This window comes from Aulostomus chinensis, chromosome 17 (genome assembly GCF_037954235.1).
Source record: "Aulostomus chinensis isolate RoL2024-O1b breed Wild chromosome 17, RoL_Achi_v1.0, whole genome shotgun sequence".
NCBI classification, from domain to species: domain Eukaryota; kingdom Metazoa; phylum Chordata; class Actinopteri; order Syngnathiformes; family Aulostomidae; genus Aulostomus; species Aulostomus chinensis.
The window spans coordinates 21,641,652-21,655,989 of NC_141336.1; the positions used below are offsets into that span (position 1 = coordinate 21,641,652).

Below are 14,338 nucleotides of genomic sequence, written 5' to 3' on the forward strand. Positions count from 1 at the left end.
TTTCTTTGATTGAGCTGAGGTCTGAGCTGAGTTTGGTCAGACAATGGCTGCTGGACGACTTTACCGTCACACAATGAGGAGGCAACAAAGATGTTGTCTCAAATCCCTCTCGAAATGTTGGGCCCCCGCGCTTTACTGCAGCCAACAGGCCTGTGAATTACAGTAAGAACCCTAAAAGTGAGGATTTGTAACTCCTCTGATCAGACTCCGCTCACGACCAGCCGGGGCTAAATCCCCGCTGAAAACCAGCGCCAGAGCAAGGGGATGAGACGAACTGCTCCGAATACATCTCCGCCGATTCCAAACGCTTTTTGAATTGTTGAGGGCAGTTACATTTCACTTTAAAATGTTCCCACTTCAGCAAACATAAGCTTGCACACTGAAAGGAAAATCTTTTTTTGTGAATATTATATTTTCAATTAGCCTTTCTTAAAACTGGAACATTTTATTTATGCATATTCATCACCGTTTCACGCCGGGGTGCCAATATATTTTCCAATCATTTTTGGGGGACTAGAGCAAACAAAGCCCTGAGTGAATCCTTGATTATACACTCCCCTCGCCGACTCGCAGAGGTGGGCTGCAAAAGTCCGAGAATCCAGGCAGATTTGGTGTTTTACTGATCGGTTGCAGGTCACTGAAAAAAGCACTTTTGACCTTTTCCTTTCATCCTCACGCTCACATCATTTTTTTTATACACGAGATGTATATTTTTTACTGACTCTTTTTACAGCTTAATTTCCTCCTCTGCTGATTTAAATGGTTTGTTTTACACCATTTTTTTTAATCATCTTTCCAGTGATAATACCAGCTTTATGGGCTCAGGTAATTGCAGGCTGCGAAATTTAAATGCCAACAAGCCACAATATAAATATTAGAGTGATAAAAAGCTACTCCGGTGGCCAAGTAGAAAATTGAAAATGAAATAAAAGGTGCCTATTGTGAATTTTCCATCCTGATCATTTTTTCTTTCTATGGAGGAGTCAGCCACTGAGAGCAAAGCTTTTGTTCCTGTTATCACACACTGTTCATTTGTCTCCCAACCGGAAAGCCGTGTTAAGATAACGCCGTCCTATCATCTGATTGTCTTATCAAAGTTGAGCGACACAGCACCCCCGTCACAGCGAACAATCAGTCAGCCCCGATGAAAAGGTTAAGTGCTCCAGACACCTCTTGTGAAAGTTGACGATAAAAAGGAAAAAAAAAAAAAAAACAAAACATAGACAGCAGAAATAAACATGCATTTATCACACACACACAGAAATTTCTTCCACATTTATTGTTCATGTGCCGCTTTTTCAGTCCTGTTTAATTTCTGACGGCCTCCTCAAGTGCAAGAGTGTGTAAGCCTCACGCAGCATTTGACACCGGGGTCAGTAGAATTGCCCCACTTGAACTAAAAGACATTTAGTTTGGTTTGGAAAGTGAAAACTCGAACACCATTAATTTGTTTGCTCTTCCACTAGTCAAGACCACAGCAAATGCCATCACCTCAAAGAAGTGCTGGGCTGTCCTCCACTTTTATTTGTTTGTTTCAGTGGAGGGTGTGAGAAGTTGTGGAGCAGCTGTAGTGGACATTGGACTTGGTTTGGGGGGGGGGGGACATGGGGACTCTCCAGAAGGAAGCTGGAGAGCTATATGGAGCTAGCAAACAAGTTAGCAAGCCACAGAGAGAGGGAGCAGGGGGTGGGGGGGTTGTAGGTGGTGGCAGTGGGAGGGGTGGGGATTCATTTAGCCAGGCATAGCTGCTCTTGTTTGTGGTTGTCCCTGACAGCGTCGGCAACGCTGCTCCAAAGCACCTGTGTTTGCTCACTAGCTTTCCCCCAATCTGCTCGAAAAAGGCTGTGAGCATGTCACATGGTGGCCAGATAGCCTCGGCACCATGGGAATACAAAAGCCGGGGCTTTTAGAACAGTTAATCATTAATGGAGGCCTCTCTTTTGTCCCCATTCAGCTCCATGCTGACAGAGGCTTTGATATTACATATGGCAGACAGGTCGGACGTAGATATAGCCAAGTACATCGACGGGGAAAGGGCTTTCAAGTCGCTGGAAGCAGGGCGATGAAAGTAGACGGGAAGTGCGTCCTGAGCGTCTGTAGAGGACAGAGAGAACACACCAGTCAGGCTCATGTGATGATGAATAAGCGGCCCTGACATTACAGAAGAAATGCTTTGATGGCAAAGTTGCGTAGCCGCAGGCTCGAATCACAAAAGTTCAACCAAACTAAACAAGTGAAAATCAAGTCGTGAGTACATGGCAGTCGCTGATTGGCAGGATCGCAATAAACGAAAGGAGTCTTTCATGGGACAGGGAGGCACTTTACCAACAGCACAATTAATTAACATGCCCTAATCTCAGTTTGCTCTCCATCTTGAACTGTCAATGAGACCAGGACTCATTTCATGCCTGTCAAATTGGGCTTTAGAATGTGGTGGTGGTAGTCGTGTTGGGGGGGGCAACACATGAATTTGCTTTTCACAAAGCAGGGCCAAATTTATCTGGAGGGGAGATTAGGTTTACACAGCCACCTTCTTATAAAGCACTAAAAGGGTCAGAGACGCACTCTTATCTTCCATTTAGCTCCAAATTCCAATGGTTCTTTATTGAAAGTTAGTCTCACACACACCCCCCCATGCTAATAATACTGTACGAAAGTCAGAGAGAGAGAGAGAGAGAGAGAACGGTGGGACCACAAACATTTACGGCTGGAAATGTGGCACAAGAGCAGGCAAAGTGGCCACTCGAAGCAGGATGCTTGGCGAGCCCAGTTAATCATTAACGCGGCACATTCAGTGCTATCTACGCTCTCGCTCCGACTCAAAGTAAAAAAAAGGAGAGATAAATGAAGGTTGTGTTTCAGGAGATGAAGTCAACTCATGTGCTTTGGCAAACATACCAGCTCGGGGGGGGGGGGGTGTGATATTTCTATAAGAGAAAATAACGCACGCACAGAAACCACTCAGTTCAAGGGCAATATTGTTTGCAAAACTTGCAGATAAATATGAAAATGTGAAATAAAAGGAAAGTCCACATTTGTCTTTTCATTCAAATGTGCTGTGCTGCCCTCCAGGAAAACACAAACATTTCATATCCTCGTGTGTGTGAACGTCATGCCGTCATAAATCTTTTCTCTCCTTACATACGGAGTGTATTTGCTAACCCTGGTCACCCATGATAAGAGCCATTGGTGTCCCCAAACTGCAGCTCACAATCTCTCCCAGCGACAACACACACCCATGTTTCTACCAACACGTTTTCACTGTGCGCTCCAACAATGAGAAGAAAATAGAGAACAAAACCTAGGTGATAATAAATCCTCTGTCTCTGGGCTATAAGGAAATAAATTAGGTTGAGCGGAGTCAAAGGATGGGCTTAACAAGTGTATGCTTCAAACAAAAGTTCCTGTTTCAGGAGGGAAGGTACATGGGTGATGGATGGCTGGGCAAACATAGTTGACATACCTGGCCAATGCCATGGGCCGGTCACAACCCAGGACTGAGAGGGACATTGTGTGAGTGAGTGTGTGTGTGTTTGCATCAGTGCAGCTCTTCCGCAGCTATCCCTCTTCCCTTCTGAGGCTTCCTCTCCCTCCTCTCCTCCGCTCGGGCCGTGGGGATCACTTCAGTCAGCAGAGCCCTGTTTGACAGAGACACAGCCTCCATATAAATCCCATTCTCCTATTTATTTGATGTGCAGTTCTACTAGGACGCCTTCGATCCGTCCTCAGGGAGCCCGCATCTCAAAACACTCAAATAGTCTGGGTGTGGCGATAAGCACTGGGCTGGAATTATACTCCCAAATTCCCAAATCCTTAAAGAGCATTGTTCCATTCCATTTTAAGATGCTACGGATGCTAGGAGGGGAAAAAAATCCTACCATTTAGTATGAGCATTTGAATATATATATATATATATATATATATATATATATTTCTTCATTGTTTAATATGTAAAAGAAAGCCTGGAAAAGAGCAAACATTTATCCCTACATATCTCGACATATTTTCCAAGAGTGCAGTTTGGAGCGTGGGAGACGGGTCGGCGCAGTCTGGTGGACGAGTGGTAAACCTTTATTGGGAACACCCAGGAATGTTTAGTTAACTCGCCCGTCACATTCAAGCATGTGTGTCAAAGGTGTTTACAGGGTGTTGACATTCACACATCGGCAGAGAGGTAATGTGAACGCCACAGCCGCGTCTGGCTCAGCCGGCCCTGAAGGTGTTCAAGCCCAGTTAGAGAAAACAAAATCTCACTGTCAGAATATTTCTGCCGGAAAAAAATGGTGTCAGTTAAAACAAGAGCGGGATAATCGTCATTCCAATCTGCTGTTGATGGTACGGGATGGTCCTCAGTGACGCAGAATTCTCAAGTTAATATACAGAAATCAAAAATCCAGGCCATAAAGGTAACGTTTTTGGTGTTAATGGGTTTTTTTTTAATTAGAATTTTATTATTTTAATTTCTATGTTTTGATATTTATTTGTATATTTTGTCCAAGGTTTTGATGATTATTACAAATGTGCAGTTATTTTTTTTTTTAATATTTCATACGTACACAATTCGCATTTATTTTCTCCAAGGAAATTTGAAATGATTATCCTGATTTGTTCTGAAATAAACAGATATGAACTGGTTTCAGTAAAATGAAATTCATCACTGCACTGCCTCAAACATGTGTTTCCTTTCAAAAATGTCATGCGGTTTCTATTATCCATCAATTATTGCAAAATTACTATTTTCAAATGCAAATAAATTTCACTTAAAATAAATATCGTTTTGTTCTTTTCTCTCCTTACCAAAAAACAGGCCTCTAAATTAAAACCACACGAGACGATATCTTTTCATATTCATGTGCAGTTTAATTGCATCAAAATAATATCTGATTATTGTATACATGCATTTATTCAAATGTTTTTTGTGGGTGCATTATAAACAAAGCACAATCTCTCGGCTTGTAAATTTGGCAACACAACAACATGTCATAAAGGCAAGCTTATAATGTGCGTTTTAATTTCCTTTTTATTTGATGGCTTAGCAGTAAAATCCAGTCAGATGTCAAATAACTGTAACACCAAGCAAACACCAGAGAGGTAAACATCAATATCAGAGGCTCGGTCTCATTTAAACCGCATCACTATCATAAAAGTAATAATCTCCACAATTTCGAACAGTGGTTTTTTTTTTTGTATTTCTAAAGTCTGAAATTTACTCCTGGGTAAATGTCAGGTCCTCTGTAATTTATGTATGAATTAACGTTTGACAAAACTGTGATGGAAGCAAATGCGGGTGATAAATTGATCACAGAATATTTTTCAACCACTCAATTTTAAAGAGAAAAATGACCTCGTGTTTTTCATTTAAAATAGATAGTTTTTCACATTAATTCAAATTTGAATTGTGCATTTTAATCCGTAATTCCAAAGCCAAAATCAACTCATCACAGACACGCTCTGAGGAGGCTGTCGTTGTCCTGCGGTGGGCTGCCAAAGAGGCATCAGTGCCAGCAAGCACCAGTCAGTGTGTGTGTGTGTGTGTGTGTGTGTGTGTGTGTGTGTGTGTGTGTCTGGTCGTGTGACCACCCACTGAGAGCTACGGGAGGCTATGAAAGGAGCAGCTCTGATCATATCCTGCAGGCTTTCCTACTGACCTACAGGTGACAAAACACCTAACCTGGTAAAGTGTCTGTACATCCAATTACTGAGGTCACGTCACATCGACGTTTAGCGACTGAACCGCACGCACGCGCACACACACACACACACACAGACGCACACAGAACTCTCCAGGTATCGCTCCCACCAACATTGCTGGAGGTAATTGGAGGAGTGTTGTAAGTTTCCTATGACTCACGCAGCTCTTCTCTCCGCCCGTGAATGCTGGTGAGATTGTAGGTCAGAGTGAACTTAAAAACGTTGGACTCATAAATTACACGGCCACGGACAACCTTAAGCGGTGTTGAAATGCCTCGAACAGAGCTTTATTTCAGCGTTGGTGGAGCGTGAAGATGAGAGCACCACCCCACAAGCAGCCCAGCTCTCACATGCACAAATAAGACAGCTATTTATCCTGCCATACCTGAGCCCTCACACGCCCGATGCCAAAACAAGCATTTACTGTTTGTTACTTAAGGAGACATTTTTCTACAACATTTATGTCACTAAATTTTCCTGCCTCACTGGAATAATTCTGGTGTTAGAATTAAAAATATATATATATTTATATATTGTGGCCCTGAAAAAAAAATCTTTCCTGTCTTGCGACTCGTCCACGGACTTTGAAATTTGATCTGATGGATTAAGAGCTTATCTCTTTAGAAAAATAAAATAAAATTAATACCCCACACACACGCACATCAGTTTTGTTGCACATCGTCCGAAATATGGCAAATCAAATTTTGACTTTGAAAACACATTTTAAAAGCGTAGAGAAATATTTTTTCTTTCTCTTGGAAAAAAAAAATAAAGCCAGCGACCGTCTTTTCTCAAAGGTTTTTCTTCACAACATCATATTGTGTAGAAATCATCCCCAGTCTGACCACCCAGGGGGTCCCTGACACCACAACCTTTACAGAGGGGGATGGGTGTGTGTGTTTGTATTTAGGCAAGTGTCTGCTCACATGCATGAATATGCTCCTTCATCTTATGTGTATTGATCCTCCAGTGACATCCCACCATTCTTTTTTGTTTGTTTGTTTGTTAGTTTGTTTCAGATACATCTACTATTGTTATTTTATTCCCGGCAGACCTCGACAGGGAAGCTTGGTGCTTCCATTTCCTGCAGACATTACATGTATTGAGTGTGAATACACAATCAGAGGAGAGCTGTTCAATGTAAATGCAAACACAAACCAACAAAAACAAAAGAAAAGAGCACAATATGGATCCTTCTGGCGGCCCGAGCCACTACACTTGCTCTGTTTGCCCTCGTTGGAATTGTCATCAGGTCATATAATGGCTGCTTTTCTCTCTCAAGAGCCCTCGGAGGCTTTCGGCTGTAAAATGTACATCAAGTCCTGGAAACCAGGGTGCCTCAATATCTGCTCCTTTAGATTCTTTTCAACTTTTTCTCATTTTCTGTCTAAATGATGCAAGCGGCTTCTGCCAAAATCACTTATCAAACCCTGCGCTTGACTTGTGCTACCTCCTCTTAGAAGAGAAGAGGGGGTCAGGCGTTATCCCCCCCCACCCACCCCTTCCCGGCTATCGTGCAGCCTTTTATGGCAAAGCGAGAGCGATTCAACCCTTAAACGTGTACACACACTAAGGTGAACAGAGATACACGCGCGATAACCCATCAATTAAACACCAGGCAGGCAGAATGTGGACAGATAAATGACCATACAGTATGGCGTACAATGGGAATTAAAAGTATAGGGCAGCTGGTTTCTTATCTGGCCTGGTAAGAAGAAACCAGGCAACAAAAGGAGGCCTAAGACTAAGAGGCTTGATGCATGGGAAAGCCATGGACCGGCCATTGTGGCTGCCCTTCTGCTAAGCAAATAGTCCAAACTGTTCATTCCCCATCTCCTATTCTCTCGCCGGTACATTGTTTGTGTCCTTGCATTTCATTCTGACTGGGGAAGATTGCTCTCAGGGCCAGTGAGCAAACAGTCCAGAAAAGAGCCAGCTATCTCCTGCCGTTCCCAGGAGAACTAGCATTTTTATTTCAGCTCCAAGCTGTCAAAGGATTGGAGAGTTTATGTCAGGATCCTGAATTAATTGCTTTAAGCCTCAGGGCCGACGCCGGCGTTTTTATCACCAAATGTTCGGTAAAATGTTTCCTAGCAAATTATGCAGCCCCCACCCACCGCTGCCTCTCTTAGTCGCCAAACATTTGGTATTGGATACATACCGGATGAGTTTCTGCAACACAAATGATGTGTTTAGTAGTTGTGACAGCACAATGGTGTGAATGGTGATGGGCTATAGCACGGCTGTCAAGGATTTGGTGGAATGAAGGCAAACAGCAAACTTTTGTGTGCTTTTTTTTTCTCTCCTCCTCCTCTCCCTCTGCATGACGGTAGGTACACGAGCCAAGCTTGGCAATAAAACCAGTAAGCTTACAGATGCCTCAATAAACCGTAGCTGTTCAGACATTTGGTAGAGCGGGCTTTAAAGGCTCCAAACTGTCCTCTGAACTGCCAAAGTGACTTCAGAACCGTCTGTCATCCTCATATCCATCCCATGCTCGTGCTTTCTTAATAACTTTACACAGTATATCACAGTCAGAGCTGCAGATTCGCCTGCAAGCCCTATAGATCCAGCTCAGTTTAGCAACTGTCCTGCAGAACCACATTCAAAACAAGCATTGCATTAATATCTTTATTGTTACAGCAACTTCTTTGGCCCCTGGTATACATCATTTATCCGACACATATCTGGTCTTTAAATTTTTTTTATCCAGTGTCATAATATTGGCATGTCTGCATGCATCTCTTTGTGAACGGGCCAAAATCGCCACCGCCCACCGGTTCTAGCATTCGCGTCAATAACTGAACCTCAAGCCACCATCTGGAAATTGCTTTCCTTTACTCTGGTTCGTCTGACGGAGCAGCAGACCATTATATTTGCATCTAAAAAGCATTATTTCATCATGGCACACTATTTGTACACATAAGCCCTTTGAGAAAGTAGCTGTCATTCACCAGTCGGCCAATACAAAAAAAAACAAAAAAAAAAGGTGTTGATCATCTGATCTGAAAAGTGAGACGGAGCTGTTACCAAAATTTATAAGATGAAAGTTTTGCATATGGAGTGAAGCCCATGTGAAATTTGCATCCACACACACAACTGTGCCTAACATGGACGTGTGGCGACAGCTCATGTGATCGTATACAAGACCTTTCACACAACATTGTCTTAGCCACTTCAAGATAAGAGTATCCCAGCTCCGGCCAATAAATCTAGCGGTTGACTCCTTAATCTGAGAGGATATTAAGTGACAAACACGGTGATGTTTCTGTCAGCGTCAAGCAGGCGAGGGTTAATAGTGTGTATCAGGGGACTACTCTGCAGTGAGGAAAACATACAGGCCTCATCCTTCACCGTAATCTGCTCAACAGCCCTATAGACACCTCCCAGCTTTCCTCAATCCTTCAACCCAGCATCCTCCTTTCCATGATAAATAACTCAGCCATTTATATGGGATTAAATTGGGGATTAATTTGATTCAAGTCAGGGTATGGGAATTCATTAGCGAGCTGACAGTGCCGCTATACATGCAGGGAATTTAATTTGAATCCCCCAAGGGAAGCACTCGGAGGCACCGGGGGTTGAAATAGAGGTCTTAAAGACAAGGGGGGATATTGCACCCCACTTTGGATTTGTACTCTTGTAAAGTAGTACTTTATTGATGTTGATTAGTCTTTATTAAATTGAGAGCAGAAATAGTATTAGCTGCTGAGTGAGATGAGGATGGAGGGAGAAGAGAAAGCTTGGCCCCCGTCTGTCAAGTCCTTGACATCCTTGTGAATGTGTGGATGGAAATGCAGGGGGTGGTTTTTTTTGGGTGGGGGGTGCTCTCACTCATAAGGTATTAAAATGAGCACATTATTTGAATGTCATTGATTCTCATGAATGATGAAATGGCATATCTACACTCCTGACAAGCAGTGTGCTGTAAAGTAAAGGCATTAAATTCAAGTCGGGGTGCAGATTACAGAATTCACCCCAGCTGAACGCCAGCCTGGCATTCACTAAATTGGACAAGTCCCATTGTAAGATAGCCTATCACAATGCACATGTCTGCATAGGAGAACATATGCAGGACAAAATATTCCGTAGTTTGTTATTCCGAGGACGGCACCGGGGGCACACGGGCTTGTTTGCCTTTGCTGGGAGAGGAGATTGGATTGGGGGTTTAAATGAATCGCTGGCGCACCACGTTTATAGGTTTCATTAACTTTTAATGAGTTGGGTGTCCTTCGCTGTGATTGGCTGGCAATTGCTCTGCCTCCACTTCCTGGAGCTGGAGCTCTGGGGGGAAGTGAGGAGATATTGCAGCATGTTGGCCACCATGTTATGGCTGTGTGCTGCTGAATGGGCCATCCTGGGTGGAAATGGGTCAGAGAGGAGGCTGTAATGTGGTGCTATCCCCAGATATCCATCAGCTCTGGCAACTGCCGGAGGTATCAAGTCTCGAGGGGAATAAAGAAATCTTGGCAGATCAATCACAACTAAGCAGGCATCCCTTTACCACAGCTGACTGACATATAATTTTATGGTAGCTTTGCCAACAAGGTTTGATCTCAAAGAGAGGAGTGAGACCCACTGGGAAATGCCTGCGGAATTGCCAGAGAGGAGCTAGAAGCCCGTGTGTGTGCAGGCGCACAAATGTTTCCTGCAGTTAACCCAAACCCTACCTGACTTCCTAGATTGAGCATCTGATGGCTCAGTGTTTCTGCCGAGACGATTATGCGTCTTTAACCTGGCACAGAGACCGTCACCGAGCCATCAAGAAACAACCCAAAAACGGCCACAAAATGTGAAGTTCTTCTTCCCAACATTTGAACTCCAGTTTTCTCTCCCGTTTGCATGATGGCCAACCCGTGTTGCAATATTTCACCAGAATAAACACGGACTGTCCTTCCACTTCCAGACGTATAAAAGCAGCAGGGTAGTGAGAGGCACCCCATCCTGGCCTGAATAGATCGCCTCCAGGTCACTGCGCGTCCCACCAGCTGCTGCCTACCACAACTCAAAGGGCATTGTTGATGGATCTCTCTCACTCTCTCACTCTGCCTCTCGCTCTCTCTTTCTCTCGCTCTCTCTCTCTCTCTCTCGCTCTCTTTTGCACACTCTCAGTCTGAGGACATGAAGGAGTCTGGAATGTCACATAGTCGTGTCAGAAGAGTGCGGACACATCACAGTCAGAGGCCGCATTCCCGCCCTGTCCATCCTGCCAACACACACACACACACACACACACACACACACACACACACACACCCTCCTCTCCATCATAACAGATCCTCCAGCTGACCCTCATACATCTAGATTTACAAAATAAATGCCACATCTGTCAGTTTTGTTCAATGTAAAACTCTCTTCAGCCTCTCAGGATGAAAGTTTCACCTTCAGCAGTGCGAAGAAGTGAACAGTAAAAGAAAAGAAAATTGTTCCTTATTGTTGGATGTAATTCCAGCTGACAGAAATAAAGCTGAGGGAGATTTTTTTTTTGTGTGAGTGTAAACATTAGGGAAGGAAATTGCATTAGAGGATTTTCCAGGATAGGAGCGATTAATTTGGATTAAACTGTCGGTAGATTATGTAAAATATCCTTCAAAAATCAACTCACTCATTGTTTTTATTACTGTAATATCAAGATTTATGTGCACAGAATTTGCAAATGGTGAGAGCTTTGTTAAAGAAAACTAAAAAAAAAACACGTTTTTTCGTAGTCTTTTCTTTTATTTCAACTGTAAAAGTTCTTGGGAGATTAAATGATTAAAGCCCAATTTTAAGTTTGAGGCCTTTTGAGCCAAAAAAGTAAAACCAAGCAGTGTGAGCTTTAATTCTAATTCTGAAAATATTCCCACATCAAATGTGTCCAATGTATAGTTTAGTCTTCTGGTTTAATATTTCTGACTTGAAATAGGGAATAAATAATAGAAATAATTGCATTCATAAATGTAAATTGAAGTTATTTAACTTAAGTATCAGGCCCATCACGCATTCAGGTTGTAATTAAAAAATATCAGAAATCCAGCTTATGGCTAATTGTAAAACTGCTAAATTGCTGACAGTTAAATTGTTCGAAATACTGAAACGATGTATGACTTTGTGACCTATGGGCTTAAAAATAAAGAACTAATATCTGATGAAACATCCAGCTGCAGCAGACATGGTTTCTGTTGCAGGTTCTATTTCATTTTGAATAAATCTAGTTGTTTCTCTATGACTCGACTAATTTTTAAAATAGAATATATTGTGACGATGAATGTGTTATATGGAGAAGATGAGGGGATGCGAGGCGTGACGGGGCGTCTTTCCGGGACCAGGCCGCCTGCTGAGGAGCCCTGGGCGCCTCTGAGTTTTGACTTTGTGCTCCCTTTAATATACTGCGGGACGGCACTTTGCCTTGCTGAGATTTAGGATTAGGAGCATTTCTCCTTAAAGAGGAGTTAAGTTGGACTAGTGTGCTCGGTCCCTCCCCTGCAAGAGCCCGGGACAAGAATTACAGCTTGTTGGACCGGTGTCCCGCTGTCGCCATGGAAACAGCGCTACTTGGGTGTTCTAACGCGCAGCCTTATAGGTGCGTCAGACACCCTGAAGTATACCGTGAATATAGAAGCGGAGAACCAAGGCATCTCCGCCGCTGCTCTCGTACCACGGAGCCAACATATGCTGCTATTGTTGCCCCGCTGCAGGCAGCTGACGCCCATGGGTGGGTGCGCGGATGACTCCCGGGGTTGAGTCACTGGTCTAAAATGAAGGCCTATCGAAATCCATCGCTGCGGGGGGAAAAATGTCTCTTACAACACACGGCGGGAGACGCTGTTAGAAGGCACCGGAGAAACCAGAGCTGAGCGGGTATTTTTGTTTCCACTCAGCGAAACAACGAATATGCACCGAAAAAAAAAACCCGCAACTAGAATCAGACTGCCTGCAAACAACTGAGAAGAAAAGAAAACGATGCGTCTGGTGTGTGTGGGTGGGTGTGTGTGTGAGAGAGAGAGAGAGCGAGAGAGAGAGAGAGGGAAATATGCAAATGCCAGCTGGAGAATTCAGTAAAATCAGGTTAGCGGAGTAAAAGGATCAGCGGCTGCGCCATCTTTTATTTAGTTGCTATAACAACAGATGTGCTCGGCGGCTACGATGGAGCGCCGCGAGCTGCAGAGGTATCCTCTCTGATGGAGATGGAGGTGCACACCCCCCCATGTCCTCCGGCACTGATGGAGGTTGGTTACCTTCGAACCCACAACCCTCCGGAAGGCCGCCCGCTCGAGCTGCAGAGCTGAGAGGGGCTGAGACGCCGCATCTCTTTCAAGATTTTCTGTTCAATATATTAGTAATAGTAGTAGTACCCTGAGTATTAGTATCATTATTAGTAGTAGTAGTATCTTCTTTATTATAATTATTATATGCACATCAGTGAATAAAATATTCCCCTTTTTAAAAAAACACTTTTTGAATATCAACCACAAGAAAGGGACATACCCTGCTGTATTTATACCCTCGCTATTATTTTTAATGTATAATTGAAAATATATTCTCAAAATGGTATCTGAAGTGTATTTATATTTATTTTTAGATTTATAATAAAGGCTAATATAAGAGCCTAGCCGTCTGCAGCTTCTCCTGCTGAGCGGAGCGTCTCTCCACCGCACGCTGCAAGAACGCAAACGTCCCCGGTCCGAGCGTTCAGATCCTGCGTGGTTTCAGGTGCGGATCGACATTCTTTTTTTTTTTTTCTAGATTGGTAAAAATAAGTAAATGAAGAAACTGCAGGAAGCTGAATTTTCTTTTGTGGTCAAATCAATTTTCCCTGCATTTGTTGGATCCGTTTTTCTTTTTGAAAGGCTGAATTCGAACCTGCTCTCAGACTGAAGGACCTGCAGCGCAGCGGCGTCTCTCTCTCTCTCTCCCCCTCTCCCTCTCCCTCTCTCTCTCTCTCTCTCCATCTCAGAGACACTTGAAAACTTGCAGCAGCCTCCATCACACAACCTGCACAGCCTCCTCAGCTGTGCGCCATCCTCCTTTACATCCAATATTTCTCCTGAATTTATCCCGCTTCTGCCTCCCCCTCCACCCAACACCACCACCACCTTCTCCTCCATGCCTGCATGTCCGGGACCTGTCATCAAACCGCACATCCCCCCAACTCTCTAAATACAGACTTAAAGAAACACAAATCCACGTAAAAAGCTTCATACCTGTGCAAAAATAGCCGTCGCTTGTTGTTGGCAGCCACACAGGAGCCCATTGTAGAAGCTCGCCTTCTGCCTTTCTGCAAAGGGCTCCAGACATCGCGGCATTTATTTGAGCTCAAACTCTGTCACTGTTGACTTTAGCACAAAGCAAAGATTTCGCTGCCCCGCTAGTTAAAAAATGATTATTTTACAGAGATATCGATCAGTGCGCTATAAAAAAAATCAGCTTAGCATTATATGTCTAAAATGAATGGAAGGAAATTTAATGTCTGTGTAAATTTACAGAGCTGCTGCGTCCTATTCAAAGTTTACACTTGTGCAATTTGGCTTGTGTGTGTACTCTTCCTATATGCGGGCATAGCCTCCACTCTATTGTTTACTGGCTTTGTTTATTCGCAGATCACGCTGTTTAAAGTACGATCTGTAAAGAGGATCTGGAGAATAAACGCACACTTTTAGGCCCTACG

At 43.5% G+C, this 14,338-nt stretch overlaps 1 long non-coding RNA gene across 1 annotated transcript; it reads right to left on the bottom strand.

Moving 5' to 3' along the window:
• Nucleotides 1–1,065: 1,065 nt before the first annotated feature.
• LOC147246788 (uncharacterized) lies at nt 1,066–13,986 on the bottom strand. Its single transcript, XR_015109827.1, has 3 exons — nt 13,875–13,986; nt 3,464–3,638; nt 1,066–2,094 (listed from the first exon to the last, which is right to left on the bottom strand). It is a non-coding gene; the product is annotated as an uncharacterized LOC147246788 (long non-coding RNA).
• Nucleotides 13,987–14,338: the final 352 nt, after the last annotated feature.